General features: G+C 38.8%; 1 protein-coding gene across 15 annotated transcripts in view; it reads right to left on the bottom strand.

Moving 5' to 3' along the window:
• The window catches only part of il12ba (interleukin 12Ba), a 166240-nt gene that overhangs the window by 79928 nt on the left and 67288 nt on the right, over positions 1–19024 (bottom strand). Inside the window, exon 1 of one of the 15 annotated variants that reach the window (XM_073921347.1) lies at positions 2544–2645. The exons of 12 other annotated variants lie outside the window; for them this stretch is intronic. The gene's annotated coding sequence lies outside the window, so the exon portion shown is untranslated. Of the gene's footprint in view, positions 1–2543; positions 2646–19024 lie in introns of those variants that run through there. 2 more of the 15 variants (XM_073921338.1, XM_073921339.1) reach the window with 2 other exon arrangements.

Raw genomic sequence — 19024 nt, 5'->3', positions numbered from 1 at the left:
AGATCTGAATCCTTTGGTCCAGGTACTTTATGGTTTGCTGCACTTTTTAGATAACATCCATAAGAGGCTGTTGTTTGTTGTATATGTCATGTATGGTAGTTGCTGTCATAGCAACAAATCTGATAGCTCATAAGCAGAATATTCCCGTAAATAGGATTAGATGGTGTCATTTTAAGGAAAGGTGATACTGAAATTATGTAGTAACTGCTGATATTTTCCTACAATAGTAACCTAAAGGTTATGTATATATACTGTTTATTTATTCATTTTCCTCCGGCTTAGTCCTCTTATTCATCAGGGGTCGCCACAGCGGAAAGTACTGCCAACTTATCCAGCATTTGTTTTACACAGCGGATGCCCTTTCAGCTGCAACCCAGTACTAGGAGAAACACACTCTCACATGCACACACACACTACAGCCAACTAAACATTTCTCGCAGAACTGTAATGCCTGAAGTTGAGTGAAAAAAAAAAAACCATAATCCTTATCCTCATAATCCTATATCCTTATCATGGACAGTTGGCACAACTTGTAAAGTTTTGTTACAGAGTAGTTCACCTCTCCAGAACACTAACAAGCTTATGTTAACCCAAAGAAATGTGTTTTGTACTACTGACAAACAATCTTAGGTCAGTGCAGCTGATTTTTTTAAAAGTTAGGTAAACAAGAAAAGGTGAAACAAAATAAGGATTATGTTTTTTGATATTGTTGTGGCCTAAAATTTGTTACAGTGCAATTTAGTTTATCCAGTTCCCTATACCGCATGTCTTTAGACTGTGGGGGAAACTGGAGCACCCAGAGAAATGTCAACTGGCCCAGCCGGGACTCAAACCAGCAACCTTCTTGCTGTGAGGTGACAGTGCTAACCACTCGCCATATACTTAAAAAAAAAAAAAATGGGGAAAATAGCAAAAAAAAAAAAAAAAAAAATTGAATAAAAGAAAAATTTGATTAGATAAAAAAAAAACATGTAATCTACATTCTGAAATAAAAGTACAAAAACTGTCACAGGGTTGTCCTCCTCATTGGGTTCAAAAGGAACATTTATTAATTATGCAGGCCTATAGACTAATTTTAAGATAACAATATGAACTTTTTAGGTGGGGACCAGCAGCTTGTTTGTATTTATTTATGTATTTTTATGTATTTTTATTCAAAGAGAAACAAATACACAAAAAATGTTTTTGCTTCCAAAAAGAGGCATTTAAGTAGAATGTAAAGTATTTGGAGCTGAAACATGACAGAACAGACACATTCTTGGGACAACTTAGACAGTATGTATCTTATCTTGTGTATAAATCATAATATTAAATACAGAGCTGAAAAAATTACTTTAGAAAGTAATGCATTACAATATTGGGTTCGTCCCCAAAACAGTATTGCGTTACATTACTTTTGAGTTACTTTGGTATTATTTTTTTTACCGGGTAGAGGTTTGATCTCTTTCAGAACTTTTTATTGTGTTAAAGAGGAGCTCTGCAATAAATAATGCACTGTATAACCTACACCTTCATTTACCTTTAATAAAACACATAAAAAAAAAACAATTTAGGGTTATGTTATATGAGAACCTCCTGACCCCAGAGCTTTACATGCCGTATACAGATTATTGAAAGTTTAAAGCAACGTGTTTGTTATTTTGTACTATTTGTCTTAAGTTTAATCACAGTCCATTGAGACTATAATCCCCTTTTCCATTTCTTCAATGCGCTCAAAATAACGAAAACATTCGCTCACTGATTGCATGATTTATTGTAACTACTTTAATTTTAATTCAGAATTTTTTTTTAAATCAAACTAATTAAACTAAAAAGTAACTTGTGTTACATTTTCAAAAAGTAACTCAAATATTACTTATTTTTTAAAAGTAATGCAGTACTTTACTCATTACTTAGAAAAGTAATATTATGTTACTTGTAATGTGTTACCCCTAGCACTGGTCATATATAATCAATCTTTCTCTGATAAATAATCAGATTAAACCATCAAATTGTGATACTGATCACACAGATTTTCTCTTTACAAAATGTTCTTTTGAGTTATTGCTATTGTGCTGTGTAGTGCTTGAAGGACATTTTTACCCCAAAACCATTTTAATTTTACAATTTCCTTTAGGTTCCACTACACTGACACTCCAAAAACAAGTTATTCATTACCAACCAACACCAGATGCAAGGAATCCGATCGATTTTAAACACAGCAAAAGGATAAAAGAATGAACCAAACTGAGAGCAACAACTGCATGTGACCCATCATCCACTGCAAATACAGAAGATACATGTGGTATTTTCACATATTTAGACTATAAATCGCAAAGCACACAAGGAGGAGTCCATGAAAACCATGAAACCATGAACCTCTTAAGTTAGGCTCTTCCCTCCTTACAAAATCCAGATGATATCTGGTTCATCTTGACATTATACAAGACACTATCCTGAAATGAAACAGCCGACCCAGGCTAAACACTTTGCAATTAATTATAAGAAAGATACAGTAACATTGTAGACACAACAGACCCTCTTGCGTAATTCTTCACACTGACCTTGTTTCCAGAGAGAATTTCAAATACTACTTCATCCCTTTACCTTGGAAGAGAGCAGTGTGTTTTCCCAAAACCGTTCAATAGGCTTTGCTCACTCCATTCAAACCACACAGTAGGGTCTTAGTTATGCAATACATTACGTAACACAATTCATGGCTTAATTTGCATATCAATATATTGTAAATACTTTTGAGGATAAGTGATGCAGTTTCCAAGATTCGTTAAACAACAAGACAACTGTAGTTCTGAATTATTAATACCATTTTAATGACCGTATTTAAGCAGCCTCAGTGTGCAAATCAATACAAAATTTTCCAGACTCCATTTACATTCTTGATGAACATTTTATTGCATTTCATTTATGTTAACAATGTTAAAGAGCTTAATTCAGCTTGGCAGATGAAGTGCTCACACACCTTATTACCATAACCTAATTCATGCAACCTGACCAACTGAACTTAATGACAGGAAAGCCTAATAGAAGTGTTGCTTTGTCATGCTAAAAATGAAGACCCACGATGTGAGGCATCTGGCTGAGATGGTATTAATTATAGACGTTGTTTACTGCAGATTATTAATGAAATCAATAAGCTAAAAGACTAAAAAAAATCTGCTCAATTCTCATGAAAAATACTTCCTATGTGATTCCTAGGAATATGAGTTGAAACCATATGCATTTAAATAAAGGTCATTTTTAATTAAATGTTTATTTTTCTTGTTTAAATTATGGACCGAACCCAAAAGAGGAAAACATTTCATTGAAAACAGGTGTGAACTCCTGTAAATGTGCCTCAGGTATGGCAGCTGAAGCCAACGACAGTTACCATGAGCCATTCCAAAACATGACTCATATATAATTATGATGACAATGTGCATACACTTACTGAGTTCTCCAGAATATTGAAAAACGTGTATTTTGAGTTTACGATCAAATGAAACCCATACTAACATAACCGCCGAATGAGCTGGACAAGATTAGGCATGACTAAGCTATGAAATCAATATGATTGGTATGTCCTGACCCCGTTTTCACACTTCAGCTCTTTCTATATTTGTCTCACCTGGGAAGAGACTTTCAGCTAATTATTCTACAGTTAGAGGAGTGTCTCTGACTGCACTCTGGTGACTATATATATAAGGGTTTTTAATAGGGTCATTAATTGAGAAATCAAAATTCCCTTTTTTGACATATAGGAGGTCGTTGTACTATAAAAACAAGAGCAACGCCTATTTCTTCATCACTGGCTGTTTAGCTCCACCCGCTAATTCACACACATTGTACAGTAAGGGGCTAATTACACTGAACGGTTTTATGTTCCAAAAACGTGAGCCACACCACACTGTCTTTTTATTGACAAGAACAAAAGCAGCACAGTGTGCTTTTCTGTCACTAGGCAATGACTTTCAGCTGCATATTGTGCACAAGTCTTGCTGTTAATAATGTTATAATTGTAATATGTAATAATATTGTGATATTCAATCTAAAATTTGTAAAGTCATACTGTTCTGGATAATTTGAAACAGCGACCACTAGTCTCTCCTCCATCTTTAATAGTCTCCAAAGTCGTCTTGAATATAGAATACACAGCATATGTCACTCAAATTGTTTTAAATGGAGAAAAGTGTAATGTCAATATGGCTAATAAAGCCTGCCTTTTAGTACAGGAGCCAATCGTTGATCACTATATGCAAATAAAGCCCGCCTCCTAGTACAAGAGCCAATTATAGATAGCTATTTACTTTATTTTTCGCGTACAAGTGGCCGCAGCCATTTCAGTAATTTTGGCTCAAGACTTCCGGTCTCATTTACTTTCATTCATTTTTAGACATTAAAAACAGCTCATTTTGCTGCTTGATGATACAAACAGTTATTTTCTTATTATATAATTCTGCTCAGTCTGTATAGTCATGCAAACACCTGTTTGTAGAGAAAGTAGTTTGACTGTTTTCTGCCGTTTATTATTCGTAGTCATTTCTCTCATAGGAAAAACGAGCGCACTTCCCCATTGAACAACACCCCGTGGGAGGAGCTTGGACCAAACGTGAGTTTCAGCAAAATTTGAATAATTTGAACATTTATAAACTTATGAGACAGTTGTTGTTTAGTTTTATTGGGGGGTTCTAAAATGAAATTCAATGATAAGCTTGGTAAGTAGTTTTGGAGAATTTAATGTTTCCCCACTCAGACTAAATGCTTGAGTATAATGCCCGAAAGGCATTTCAAAGATGGCCACCGAGTGAAATGACTTGTCTTAAAGGGACTTTGTGTCACCTTAACAAAAACCCCGCCTCTACTGTCAGTTAATTGGAGAATAGAAAAGACACCACTGACTTAATGCGCTTTATTCACTCAGAGTTGACTTCTTTTTTTTAACTGCGAGCGCACAGCATGCAATGGCAAAAATGTGAGGCACAGCAGGCAGTATAAAGATAAGCAAAACCCTCAACGCCATTAGTAAGCAAAAGATTAGTAAACAAAAGTTTCAAAAGATGCGCCTCTCAACGCAAAAAACAGTGTGATTGGCCCTAAGTAAATAACAAAAAGGCAAAAGCAGGTCTATGCAGGAACCAAACAATAAAGATGGCTGTATGAATTCAAGATGCAGTGCAGCTTCAATTTGTTTTAAAGCACAGTCTTTGAATTGCCTTCCTTTTGATCACAACATTAAAGGAAAAGCTGGATGAACTTCGCAAGGCACAATACAATTCCGAAATGAAAATTTTATGCTGTGCTGACTATATTGTACCACAGAGTCATGATTGCTTTGTCTGTTATTGCAGATCATTTGATATGCATTGTGTATTTAAGCCTTTTAAACCTAAATTATAGCAGCGTCCGTCCATGCACATGTCTGTCAAACATACACATAGAATTTACATTGGTGGCCCCACAGCTATCTTTTTGCAATCCACCACGTCTGTTTAAATTGTGTGCCCTGAAAAGAACAGGACAGAAAATAGCCTATTACTTATAGATTTTTATGTGTACTTTTTAGGTAAAAAATCTTTATAATATCGTAAGTGGATCTCAATTCATGACCCTTTAAATTCAATTTCATCTTTATTCATATAGCGCTTTTTACACTGCAGATTGTGTCAAAGCAGCAGAGATGGGACGTAACGAAGTACAAATACTTTGTTACTGTACTTAAGTAGTTTTTTTTTTTTCTGGTATCAGTACTTTACTCTTTATATTTGTACACAAATATCTGTACATTCAACTTCTTACATTTTTCAAACCACGGTCGTTACTTTCGTTTTCATGTGTTTGGCGGTGCGATCTATATTGTTTCTCATCATTGCACAATATAAATGCATTTTTCATGCAATCAAATCTGTTTTTGTCTATGTGGCCCGCATAATGCATCGTGCAGCTTTTTTTAACCAAGACTATCGTACACCTTACCAGACTTGTTTATGAAGATTACTATGAGAAATGCAAGGATGACTACGCAGATGAGATAGAGGGAGATGGTGAATTTAACACGCTGTCCTGTTTATTGGGTAATATTACACCTTTTGCTCGATCAGATCACAGGTAGCCTAAACAGTGACACATTCCAGTTCAAAAACATACCGTTTAATTGTTTAAGCCTTTTGTCCACTTCTGATCATACTGCAAGTGCTCTCTGATCTTTCAGCCTAATACTGCGAAAAATTGTGCTGTTTGTGAAGATTTTTAAATTTAGTACTAAAACAATCAAAAACTTTATGCATTGCGATTTATTTCTGATAAGTTCATATTTCCTAATACAGAATTTATGCTGTTTTACAAATTTTATTGATTTTTTATTTCTGTTCTGATCTAACAAGTGGACTAAAGTGACTGAGAAAAACTGTAACAGAATAAATGTTTATCCATTCAATAAAATAACCACAATACCCTGAAAATAAAAGGAAAAAAGTAAAATAACGGGTTATGTATGAGAGCTACTCATTCAAAGGAATAAGCAGCTTTAGCTTAATGCAAAAAAAGATTGCAGTCTAATATAAGTATTTATTTTAGCAAAAGAAAAAATAGCAATATATTTTGGACAGAATTCATTGTTAAATGTAAGACATTATTTATAAAGATAGACAGGCCTTCACAATTATTTCTAGAATGTATGAACATCAATGGCAGCTCAAGTTTAAAATACTACATGCTGAACACAGTGAGTTTGTGTCAAGATACATGAGACAACTTTTTGAGCAATGTTATTATTCACCTATACCGCATGTCTTTGGACTGTGGTTGAAACGGGTTCTTATTACCTTTGCACATTTTTGAGGCCGTACTTTTTTACATTTACTTTAGTACAAAAGTGTAGCCAGTACTTCAACTTTTACCAGAGTCGTTTTAAACATGAATATCTGTATTTCTACTTAAATATAGATGTGTACATCCGTCATGGAGAAGCTGCAGGTTTGAGTAAGTCACCAGTGGGTGTTAAGGCTGGCTCATGAGATCAAGGCGGAGACTCGTCTGTCACTGGGGTCTTTCAGGAATTAGTCCCATGCTCTCCACACCTCCATGACCACCACAGCATCTGCTCATTATACGGTCTGGTCCAGTATTATGGAGACCTCTAGAAGTGCTCTATGGTTGGCATCATCTCTTAGTATGTGTTGTCCTTGAGGACATGAATAAACTGTTTAATTGTGCATGTACTATACATGCAATCTATGCATTGAGAACACACACACACACACGCAGTTTGTTTGTCCATCAATATTACATACGCATGTATGTTTACAGTACAACTCCTGTTACCATGATTACAATCAACATCCATTAAAATCAATGCTGGATTGCTGTATATCCTGGGATATGAATAGTTTGTACTTCATTTGACCATTCGTGTTGCTTTGACCTGCTCAGTCTTTACTTCACACCCTGCAATGTGTGAGAGCTTGTGATCTTTAGATATACTCACAGAATGCCTTGCGTTTATATCATTTCAATAGGACTGTGGACACACTGTACCTACACACAGTTCTGTCCAAACAGCTTCCAAAAGTTGATTTTGCATGATAAGAGCTCCTTAACACTTCAGTACAGGATTAGTGAATCTATTGTTATATACAGTAGTATATATTTTGTTTTGTTTCTCAATATGATACAATTTTCTGCACCTCTGAGTTCAAAAAACGTTTGTCTTTAAAGGGTTGATATTTATTGCTAAAAATCAGCTTCTCTGTAGTAAGAATACTTTGAGCTTTTAAATCTGAATTAAAGGATTGGGCTTCTTACAGGCTTCATAAATCATTTAAAAAGGCCTTGACTGGGTCTGATATATTTAAGATCAGCTCAAGACATCATATAAAATGCATAAACCAAAGAAAGATATACATATGTACTCCAAGAAAAGATTCCAAAACTTTAGAAAGGAAAGCAAATGCTGTAAGACGTCTGAGTATTAATGAAAGGGCTGTAAATAACACAAGACAAAAAACACTGAGAGAAACACTGCTCTACTGCACCGTAAGAGACCCTAGTTGCAATAAATCTCTTGAATTCTGTCTGAAATCCAAACCAGGATTAACTTGTTTGGCGAGAATGACGTTTACAGCGCTTCAGTCCAACATTTGTTATAGGAAAACTTGTAAAATAGCTATGTAAGCTTGAGTCCATCGGTGAAACTTCACAAAACTCCTCTGCAGTATTTCTAATTATCCAAGCCAGTGAGCTCATCCTAAGGCTTAGTGCTCCAACTTTTTTCGCTAATGCCATTATTTAGACAAGACTTTCTCAGTCAATGTTCAGCCACTGGTTTTATATAATTATACTGCAGACCCTGCAATGATACACAGATATCTGCTTCATCTAATGGTTTGAGTAGGGCAATTACAACTTTTAGACACCAGATCTGCAGATATCCTAAACGGACATCCAGATATACCTCATATACCAACTTTTATCCCTGAGAGATGATTCGTGCACTTCACCACATCTATGATTGGACTGTGCCTATGTTGTCCCATGACAATGTGTGGCAAATATAATTGCTGACCTACATCTGTGTTATACTTAGACCTACAGTATGGAATCTCAAGCATTGCTCTGTGAGAGACTGATAAATCAGGAAAATGCAGGCTACTTGTATTCACATTCAATTTAATTTAATTCATCTGTATTTATATAGGGATTTTTACAATGTGAATTGTGTCAAAGCAGCTGAACATAAAAGTTCAAGTAAATTGAAACTGTGTCAGTCCAGTTTTTAGAGTTGAAGTTTGGTTTAGTTCAGTTCAATGTGGTTTAAATTTCACAGCTAAAAGTCTAAACACTGAAGAGCAAACCAATCGATGGGCAGTTCTGCAAGTCCCAAACCAGTCTAAAACCGAGAAACAGACTTCACCAGTTGACAAAAGTGAAGGAAAAAAAAACCTTGAGAGAAACCAGGCTCAGTTGGGCATGACCAATTCTCCCCTGGCCACACTTCTTGTGCAGAGCTGCAGTCTAGGCCCTGGAGAATGCTGAATGTTCAATGTGGAGAAGCTGCAGGTGTAAGCAGGTCACCAAAGAGTGTTCAGACTGGCCACAGGATCAACGTGAAGACTCATCTGTCACTGAGTCTTTTAGGAATCAGTCTCATGCTCTCTACTCCTCCATGACCGCCACAGCATTTGCTCAGGATACAGCCTGGTCCAGGATTATGGAGACCTCTAGAATTGCTCTGTGTGCTATTCACATGTTAATAAATCTACTTTAATGGCCATTTGCAGTATATGATATGTCATATTATATATAGAATTTTCTATGTTTGAATGCATTTTAAATACCTTTTTTTAAAAATCTGTCCACAAACAGCAAATACGCTTAGATCACAGAATAAATAGTATTTTAAAGTGCGTTATGGGACCTTAATCTTAAATCCTCAAAACCTTTTAATACAGTGTGATTCAAAAAGAATACCACAACTTAAATTTGTATTTAATTAAAGAAACATGATGGAAACTTGGGTAATTAATTTATAGGGTGTTGTGTGTACTTAGTTCAATTTTCAAAATGTCTACTTTACTGCTTAGTGTAAGAACTGTCGCACCGTAAATAATACATTGTTCCCAATCAATATTAAATATTTGTTTCTACAGTTTTGTGATATTTGGATCACCTAACATTATAATTATACATTTAGGTAGCAGCCAAAGTAAACACTGAGACAGATTTTAATGTGATGTTCATATAACAAAAATAGAAAATTTTATTTTTAAAAACAGCCCTTAATGTAGTATAGTGCCTTTCATTAACTTCTAACTAAAAAGAGTGACATAGCCTCCACCACAGGTTAACATCCCAAGCTCTTCAGACATATACAATATATAAAACGTCTGCTGTGTACGAAAAAAGTCAGCGCATTACATAAATGGAAAGTTATCATTAAATCAGCCGGCCTAAACTTAGCATAAATCTTTCCACAGCTTGAAGCATTAAGCCTACTTGGATTTGTGGTGTCGTGTAATCTGGAGAATGTTATTACAACTGTTAACTTTGACATACGTGTTTATAATGCTCGCATCTAGTTTTATGATATATAGTTGTTGACTTTTACGAGTATAAATAATTTAATAAATGAATATCGAGCGCTTATGGGGGACATTAAACACTCATAAAGCACTCCACGCATGTACTGGTCCTCTTTCTCTGACATTACTTCAGATATTTTGCAGATAAATTCTGAACATTGCCAGGAACATCCTTCCATTTTCAAAATTATCTAATCAACTCACATTTTCCCCCTTCCCATTTCCTCTTAAAAGAATAAGAGGAAAAATAAAATTGTGATGACTATCTGTGGAGTGGTTGCTTCAAAAAGAAGGCAAGCGAAGCTTTGTGTATAGTATTGCCTCAAATAATCACATCTTTTGCACTGCATGCACACACTACATCTTAAAAGCTCCACTATTGCTTAAGGGAGTTTTAAAAAAAGTGTGATGTTCTTTGTATGCAGATTTTGTAAGTAACACATTACAAATTATGCATTAAGTCTCTATTGGGACATGGAGAAAACATGAGTTGATAATTTTTCAATGGTTTTGAAATGATACACTTCCTCATGAAGAGTTTTTATGTGGTGCAGTACAAGTGGATGAGACTATTGGTATATACACTCACTGGCCACTTTATTAGGCATACTTTCAGAACTGTCACAATCATCCGTGGCATAGATTCAACATGGTACTGGAAATATTTCTCAGAGATTTTGGTCCATATTAACATGATAGCATCACGTGGTTGTTGCAGAGTAGACAGCTGCACATCCATGATGCAAATCTCTCATTCCACCACATCTCAAAGGTGCTCAATTGGATTGAGATCTGGTGAGTGTGGGGACTATTTGAGTACAGTGAACTCATTGTCATGTTCAAGAAATCAGTCAGAGATGATTTGCACTTTATGACATGGCTAGTTATCCTGCTGGAAGTAGCCATCAGAAGATGGCTACACTGTGGTCATAAAGGGAAGAACATGGTCAGCAACTATACTCAGGTAGGCTGTGGCATTGACACGATGCTCAATTGGTACTAATAGGCCCAAAGTGTGCTAAGAACATATCCCCCAAACCATCACCAGCCTGAACCGTTGATACAATGTAGGATGGAGCCATGCTTTTATGGTGCTGATGCCAAATTCTGACCCTACCATCCGAATGTCGCAGCAGAAAAATCGAGACTCATCAGACCAGGCAATGTTTTTCCAATCTTCTATTGTGCAATTTTGGTGAGCCTGTGTGAATTGTAGCATCAGTTTCCTTTTTTATGCTGACAGGAGTGGTACCTGGTGTGGTCTTCTTCTGCTGTAGCCCATTTGCCTCAAGGTTGGACATGTTGTGCATTCAGAGATACTCTTCTGTATACCTCAGTTGTAACGAGTGGTTATTTGAGTTATTGTTGCCTTTCTATCAGCTGGAACCAGTCTGGTTATTCTCCTCTGACCTCTGACATCAAAAAGGCATTTGTGCCCGAACTGATGCTCACTGGATACTTTCTCTTTCCAGGACCATTATTTGTAAACCCTAGAGGTGTTTGTGCATAAAAAACCCAGTAGATCAGCAGTTTTTGAAACACTCAGACCAGCCCATCCAGCACCACCCACCATGCCACGTTCCAAGTCACTTAAATCACCTCTGTTTCCCATTCTGATGCAGTTTGAACTGCAGCAGATCGTCTTGATCATGTCTACATGCCTAAACTGAGCTGCTGCCATGTGATTGGATGATTAGAACTTTGCGATTTGCGTTAACGAGCAGTTGGACAGGTGTACCTAATAAAGTGGCCGTGAGTGTATAGGTATGAATGTATTCTGCTAAATACACAAATTTAAACAGTTTTAAGCTTGTCCATTTTGACAGCTTGCAAAGGTAGTCAAAAACACATTTGACTGGATTGTTTTTGTAGTAAAAATATTAATATTGTAGAATCAATTCAATCATCAAAACATGGCTCCATTTGCATTGCATATAGAGTAAGACCAAAAAATTGTTGACAAAGGTCCATTCAAACATAGTCAGTTATGTCTTAAATAAACATGCACCGTAAAAAATGCTTTGTTCCAAAAAATTCCTGCCTGTTGTCCCAACACAAATTAATTAAGTAAATTTAATAGTTTTTTTGTAAGTGGACTAAACACAAATTAATTAAGTTATCCCAAAAAAAACAAAACATCAATAATTATGTTAATTCAGCATTTTAATTAGGTTGGAACATAGGACATTAAGTCAGTGACAATGTCATTTAATGCTAATACACAATTTAATCAATCACCGAACATCAATAGTAACCTCAACAGTAACTTGATTTAAATTCACTTCAAGACTGTTTACAATTGACTGCTTGATTCAGTTTTAGCAGGGTAATATTTGTCACTTATATCTATGCTTGTTTTCTGACTTTTGTATGGTTTTATACCAGATCTGTTTGCTTCCTGTCATGCATTGTGTAGTTTCTTGTGGGTCCAGACCACATGACCACTTGCTTTCATCAACACCCTGAACACTGCACAAACAGAGCGATGCTGCTAAACTTACTAATTGGACTGAGACGAGTTTTAAAAATACTTCTGTTTTTTAGTTCATTTGTGTACAAACTATATTAGCAGCATAAAAAAAATCAAGCAAGAACACAGATACTATCACCAACCACTTCTGAGCAACCACTTCTAAAGTTCGGAGACCTGAAACTAGCTGTTAAAGTTGCAATGAGGAAGAAATAATGTTCTTCATAACAACCACATATCCGCTTTTTATAACACTTTGTGTAAGTTGAAAACAAATTGTACTATTGATAGTTTCTGTAAACATCAGTTTTCTGACATAAGCACAGTGTTCAGAGATGTTTATCTTGATAATCAGATACTGGACCTGATAAATATGATTGTTCAAAAAGTTGCATGAAACCTCATGTTCTTTTTATAAACTCTTGCGTGACAGTCAGTTTGTGTCTGCGTGAGTACACTGCTTACACAAATAATACAAAGCTGGTGAGGGACAAGTCTATTTCCCCCGACGAATCTATGTTTATTAATAATATTACAATTACTAATTTGAAAAAGCCCAATGCATCATTCTGACCTTTGAAGACTGAGCAAACTGCCAGTCCCCATGTACTAGTTCAAATGGAGCATGGCTTCAGATTCATTACAAGTCACTTCCTGTCCACCTATAAAAATCTTAAGGCTTGCCGCTCCCACTGAATTTACAGTCAGGATGGTCATCCTAACACAAAACACATTTCCATGATCCCTGCTTTGGGTGTGCCTGAGGTCAACAGGGTTTAAAGGGAAGGCATATAAATTGCAGATAAAATGACATTGTAAAAGGGACAGGAGATCAGGATGTTCTGCTTGCTCAGCCTGGTCTACATATAAAGCTAGATATGCGAGTCTATAGACTTTTGTGAAATAATGATAATGCTACTGTATAAATAATGATAAACTGTAATTTAGTCAAATTTATAAGTCATAAATATTGGGACATCGACAAAAAAAAGCAAAAAAAAACATTTTGGCTCTAAACGAACAAGATGTGCATTAACTGCAGGATGTCAGCTTTAATTTGAGGGTATTCTCCAGTCATCCACCACAGTGTCCTCTGTGGTCCTTCGGGTCTTTTGGTGTTGCTGAGCTCACTGGTGCGCTCTTTTTTTCAAGAATGTTCCAAACAGTTGTTTTGGCCATGCTTGATTTTTTTTTTTCCTATCTCTCTGAAGGATTTCTTTTGTTTTTTTCAGCCTATTGATGGCTTGCTTCACTTTATCTTGAGAGTTGACAGTAACAGATTCCTAATGCAAAAAAAAAAAAACATTTGAAATTAACTCTGGACCTTTCATCTGCTCATTGTAACTGGGATAATGAGGGAATAACACACACCTGGCCATGGAACAGCTTAGAAGCCAACTGCCCTATTACTTTTGGACCCTTAAAAAGTGTTATTCCTACACCCTTCACCTGATTTGGATGTAAATTAAAATTAAAGCTGACAGTCTTGTTCGTTTTATTTCAAATCCATTGTGTTGGTGTATAGAGCTAAACATTTTAGAATTGTGTCATTGTCCCAATATTTATGGACCTGGCTTTTTAGCATATCTGTTTTTGAAGGCATCATGGTGGCTCAGTGGTTAGCAGCACTGTCACCTCACAGCAAGAAGGTCGCTGGTTCAAGTCCTAGCTGGGCCAGTTGGGATTTCTGTGTGGAGTTTGCTAGCTCTCCCTGTGTTTGCAATATGCAATATAAGTGAATTGGGTAAACAAAATTGGCTGTAGTGCATGAGTGTTTGTGAATGTGAGAGTGTATGGTAGTTTTCCGGTACTGATTTGTGGCTGGAAGGGCATCCGCTGTGTAAAATACATGCTGGAATAGTTGGTTTTTCATTCCGCTGTGGTGACCCCTGATAAATAAGGGACTAAGCCGAAGGATAATGAATAAATATCTGTGTTTGACTTTTGAATGTTTTGTGCTTAAAAACATTCATACATTGTTTAACGGAATAAATTAAATGCAATTTTTGCAGTTTCTGTGCAAGATTTTGCTAACAAACTTCTACTTACAAAAAGCTAAAACCATCACATGGCTTTTGTGTATAGGTGCGTACATGCCATGTTGTAATTATGGTAATTATAGGATTTCAACTTCGACAAAAAAGTCTTCCTGGAGTGTAATTATACTGTGTTCACGCCATGTTGTAATTTTGCACAACACATGATATTCTGCTCTGAACTGCTTGCATCCTGAGACTTGAAGTTACAAATTTTTACCTTTAACATTCTTAACAGCAAAGTGAATCTCTAGTGGTCGCGTAGTAGAAGTAGGAGCTCCTAGAACAGTGGTCTACAACTCAATTCCTATGGGCCGCAGCTCTGCATAGTTTAGCTCCAACCACCTCCAACTCACACCTGCTTAATAGTCTCTATTATTCTTGAGTACATTGATTGGTTGCATCAGCTGTGTTTGATTAGGGTTGGAGCAAAACTGCAGAGCCGTGGCCCACTAGGAATCAAGTTTGAGACCTATGTCCTTCTAGTTCTTCTTTAAGTTCTATGAAAACATTAATGACTTTTTTTTTTCAAGCTGTGACCTTTTATGGTTGTAAAATATGTGAATGGAATTTTAAAAAGGAAATGAATGGCTCCTATAGTATTAGTGTTGTGTGACCACTGCAGCACCTGACCATTGCAGATTAATTTAGGAACTTATGGCACAACTTTACTGTCATCCCAAAATGTTGTAATTATGGTCAGAATTCATATAGTTCATGTAGACTTGCAACCACTACTGTACACATTATATAGTTAGTGGGGTACCCCAAGGCTCAGTTCTTGTACCAATTCTTTTTTCCATTTATGAAGTATATCATGTTTTGTCCTGTTATTGTTGTGCTGATAAAACTCAACTGTGCCATTCCAGCTTGATGACCCAAAAGTACAGTAGCTCCTTGAAATTAACAATGTTTGAAAGACAGTTCTTGATAAATGAAAAACCATCACCATCACCATCAACTCAACCTTGCCAAGACAGACTGCTTGTGATCCTAACTAACTTCCCCTTCATCACAACCTAACTATCATGCCGAGCACAATAACTATGACTCCTTCCAGGACAGCCAGGAACCTTGGTGTTTTGATTGATGATCTTCTAACCTTCACAGATCAATCTGCTAGAACTGCTCAGATTTGACTTGTACATCCTTAGGAAGAGCATTCATTCTTGGAATGTGTTAACAATGGCTGCTTTTCCACTATCGTGCCAAACCGTTCTAAGAACACTTTGGTACGGTTACGTTTGTTTCTCCACTCAGCCTGGAATGGCACGGCACGATTACAAACCGTTCCCGGCTACTGTGCCGACAAATCGTTCCCAGCTACTGTGCCGACAGATTCTTTGTGTTGACGTCGTGGCTCTGTTGCCAAGCTACCACAGCTGGCTCAGCGGAAGCACGCTAGTCATCAGGCACCCACAATAAACTACTGTAACTTACATTTAATATAAAAAAATTATACATGTCTAAACCATACAGTTTGAAAAGGGTTTTAATTAAAACCATAGAGCCGTCTCTGGCAGGGAAGGGAATCACTGGCTCACCACATTCTTACCAACATATTTTATTTATTGAAGTTATTATTTCATTGACTTGAATATAATTAACCATCTATAACTACTAAGCCCTCATCTGAAATTGTAAACTAATAAGTCGATTGTTTTATTCGTGGCTAGAGCTTGAATAATTTGATTGACAGCAATGAGACCTTTACTATGGCTGACTGAGCATGAGTTTAGCATGCAGCGCTGCATTTTGGTAGCACAAAAACTCGCTCTGATCCAGGAGAGAACTTCAACAACAGCTACATGCACTGCTGCAAGAACTTTTTTCTGCTGTGCATCAAATAAAGACTCGCTTAGGATCATCGATGTCCACAACCCACTACAAATGGAACATGAACTTGCAGACTCTTTAAACGAGGAGAAAATAATTACCGGATAATAATTTATGCAGAAAAGCCCATCACTTGAAGGACGGTTACGGTGTGTTGTGAATGTCGGCCGTCACTGCAGAAAGCCAAATCTTTCTTTTTTTTGAAAGCTTTATGGAGTGGAACGTTCGAGGTTACAGAAGTAACCCTTCGTTCCCCGAGGAGGGGAACGGAAGTGCCATGAATGGGAGAATTCGGATCAGAAGCCGCTTATCTGGAGAGTATTGAACGGGCCAATGAATGAAATTAATTGGCAGCGTAAGCTTGCGCAGGTGTGCGACATCTGCAATTATCTCAGCATATAAGCACACCTGAAGCCAGCAGACGCCATCCTTTTAAGCTGAAGAGACTTTCAAACAGCTAAGGGACAGTCATTATGGTGACGGAATATGGCACTTCCGTTCCCCTCCTCGGGGAACGAAGGGTTACTTCTGTAACCTCGAACGTTCCCCTTCGGTTGGGGAACTTCAGTGCCATGAATGGGAGAATATGGAAAGCGCCATAATGACTGCACCTTACCAACACCCCCGATGAGGAGATAGTCAAGCAAGCGTGACGCACCCACATCATGGGGGGCGCGGTCCTCCAACGTGTCCCTGGCCCTAATTTATCCTACTTCAACAGAAGTTTTACGGATTTAGATATATTTTTTGGGAAGTCGTGAGCATCTAGATAATTCTAGGAAATACGACAGTACGTTGGGAAGCGTGCAATCCCGATAGGGAGGACGCTGCGGAGGCCATCCGTTACCCCAGGGGGGATAGATGGCAGAATTTACCTATGGACTAGCCCTAAAAAGGGGGAGTACGCATAGCAAAAGAGTGGTTAGCGGAGAGGGAAGACACGGGTCCGCCCAGGGGGGGGACTTAACCGTGGCGGAATAAGCATATGGGATCGCCTAGTGGGGATCACGCATAGCAGGCACCTATACCCAAAACGCGGGCTGACCAGCGGGCAGACCTACAACGTAGTGGGCCAGCAAGTGACTCCTCCGCTGAGTCAGTGCTGGGGGCCACGGAGGAATCTGCAGGGCTCACCTGACGGGGAACTTTACTGACAGATAAAAAAGGCGCACGTACCTCCGTGTTAGGGAGAATGGCGCCGCAAGCGTGTTTCAACACCCTACCGAGTTGTCTCCTCAATCACCAAAGGGTTACCTAATACCCTTGAGGAAACCGGCTCCACTCGCAGATTGTAAAACCTTGCAAATGTGTTGGGTGTCGCCCAGCCCGCAGCTCTACAGATGTCTGTTAGAGAGGCTCCGCGTGCACGCGCCCAAGAGGATGCAACGCTCCGAGTGGAGTGTGCACGAACTCCCGGGGGACACGGCTGACCTCGACTCGAATAAGCGAGTGAAATGGCATCCACAATCCAGTGGGATAATCTTTGTTTTGATACGGCACTTCCCTGCTGCCGACCGCCATAACAGACAAAGAGCTGCTCAGATGATCTAAAATTCTGAGTACGGTCCACATAAATGCGCAGAGCGCGAACTGGACAAATTAAAGAAAGGGCTGGGTCTGCCTCCTCCGGGGGCAGCGCTTGCAGGTTCACTACCTGATCTCTAAAGGGGGTGGTAGGAACCTTGGGCACATAACCGGGGCGGGGTCTCAGGATGACGTGAGAGTAATCCGGCCCGAATTCCAGGCACGAGTCACTGACCGAAAATGCCTCCAGGTCCCCGACCCTCTTGATGGAGGCCAACGCAACCAGCAGAGCTGTCTTCAGGGACAGAAATCTTAGAGATACTGATTCGAGTGGCTCAAAGGGATCGGATCGCAGACTCGTGAGAACGAGGGCGAGATCCCAAGAGGGCATGAGAGGGGGGCGAGATGGATTAATTCGCCTAGCACCCCTAAGGAACTGGATGACCAGGTTATGCTTTCCCACGGTGCCGCCAGCTACCGCGCTATGATAAGCGGAGATGGCGGCCACGTAAACCTTGAGAGTGGAGGGCGACAGCCTGCTGCCCAACTTCTCTTGAAGGAAAGAGAGCACAACACTAATCTGGCAATTTCGGGGGTCTTCTCTGCGAGAGACGCACCATTCAGTGAATAGACTCCACTTCAGGGCGTAGGCGCGCCTCGTGGAGGGGGCTCTAGCCTGAGTGATGGTATTAACCACCGCAGTCGGTAGGTTACCTAAGTCTTCCTCGCGTCTAGGGACCACACGTGGAGGTTCCAAAGATCGGGGCGAGGGTGCCAGATGGTGCCCTGTCCCTGAGAGAGTAGGTTCTCTCTCAAAGGGATCCGCCAGGGGAGGGCCGTCGCGAGGAGTGAGAGCTCTGATATCCAGGTTCGGTTGGGCCAAAGGGGCGCAACTAGCAGAACCTGTTCCTCGTCCTCCCTGACCTTGCACAGAAACTGCGCGAGCAGGCTCACTGGGGGAAACGCATACTTGCGCATGCCCCGAGGCCAGCTGTGGGCCAGTGCATCCGTGCCAAGAGAGCCCTCGGTCAGGGAAAAAAACAACTGGCAGTGAGCGTTCTCGGGGGAAGCAAACAGATCGATCTGGGCCTCCCCGAATCGCGCCC

The sequence above is a fragment of the Danio rerio genome, chromosome 14 (assembly GCF_049306965.1).
Source record: "Danio rerio strain Tuebingen ecotype United States chromosome 14, GRCz12tu, whole genome shotgun sequence".
In the NCBI taxonomy this organism is placed as follows: domain Eukaryota; kingdom Metazoa; phylum Chordata; class Actinopteri; order Cypriniformes; family Danionidae; genus Danio; species Danio rerio.
This window is presented reverse-complemented; position numbering and strand designations above follow the sequence as displayed.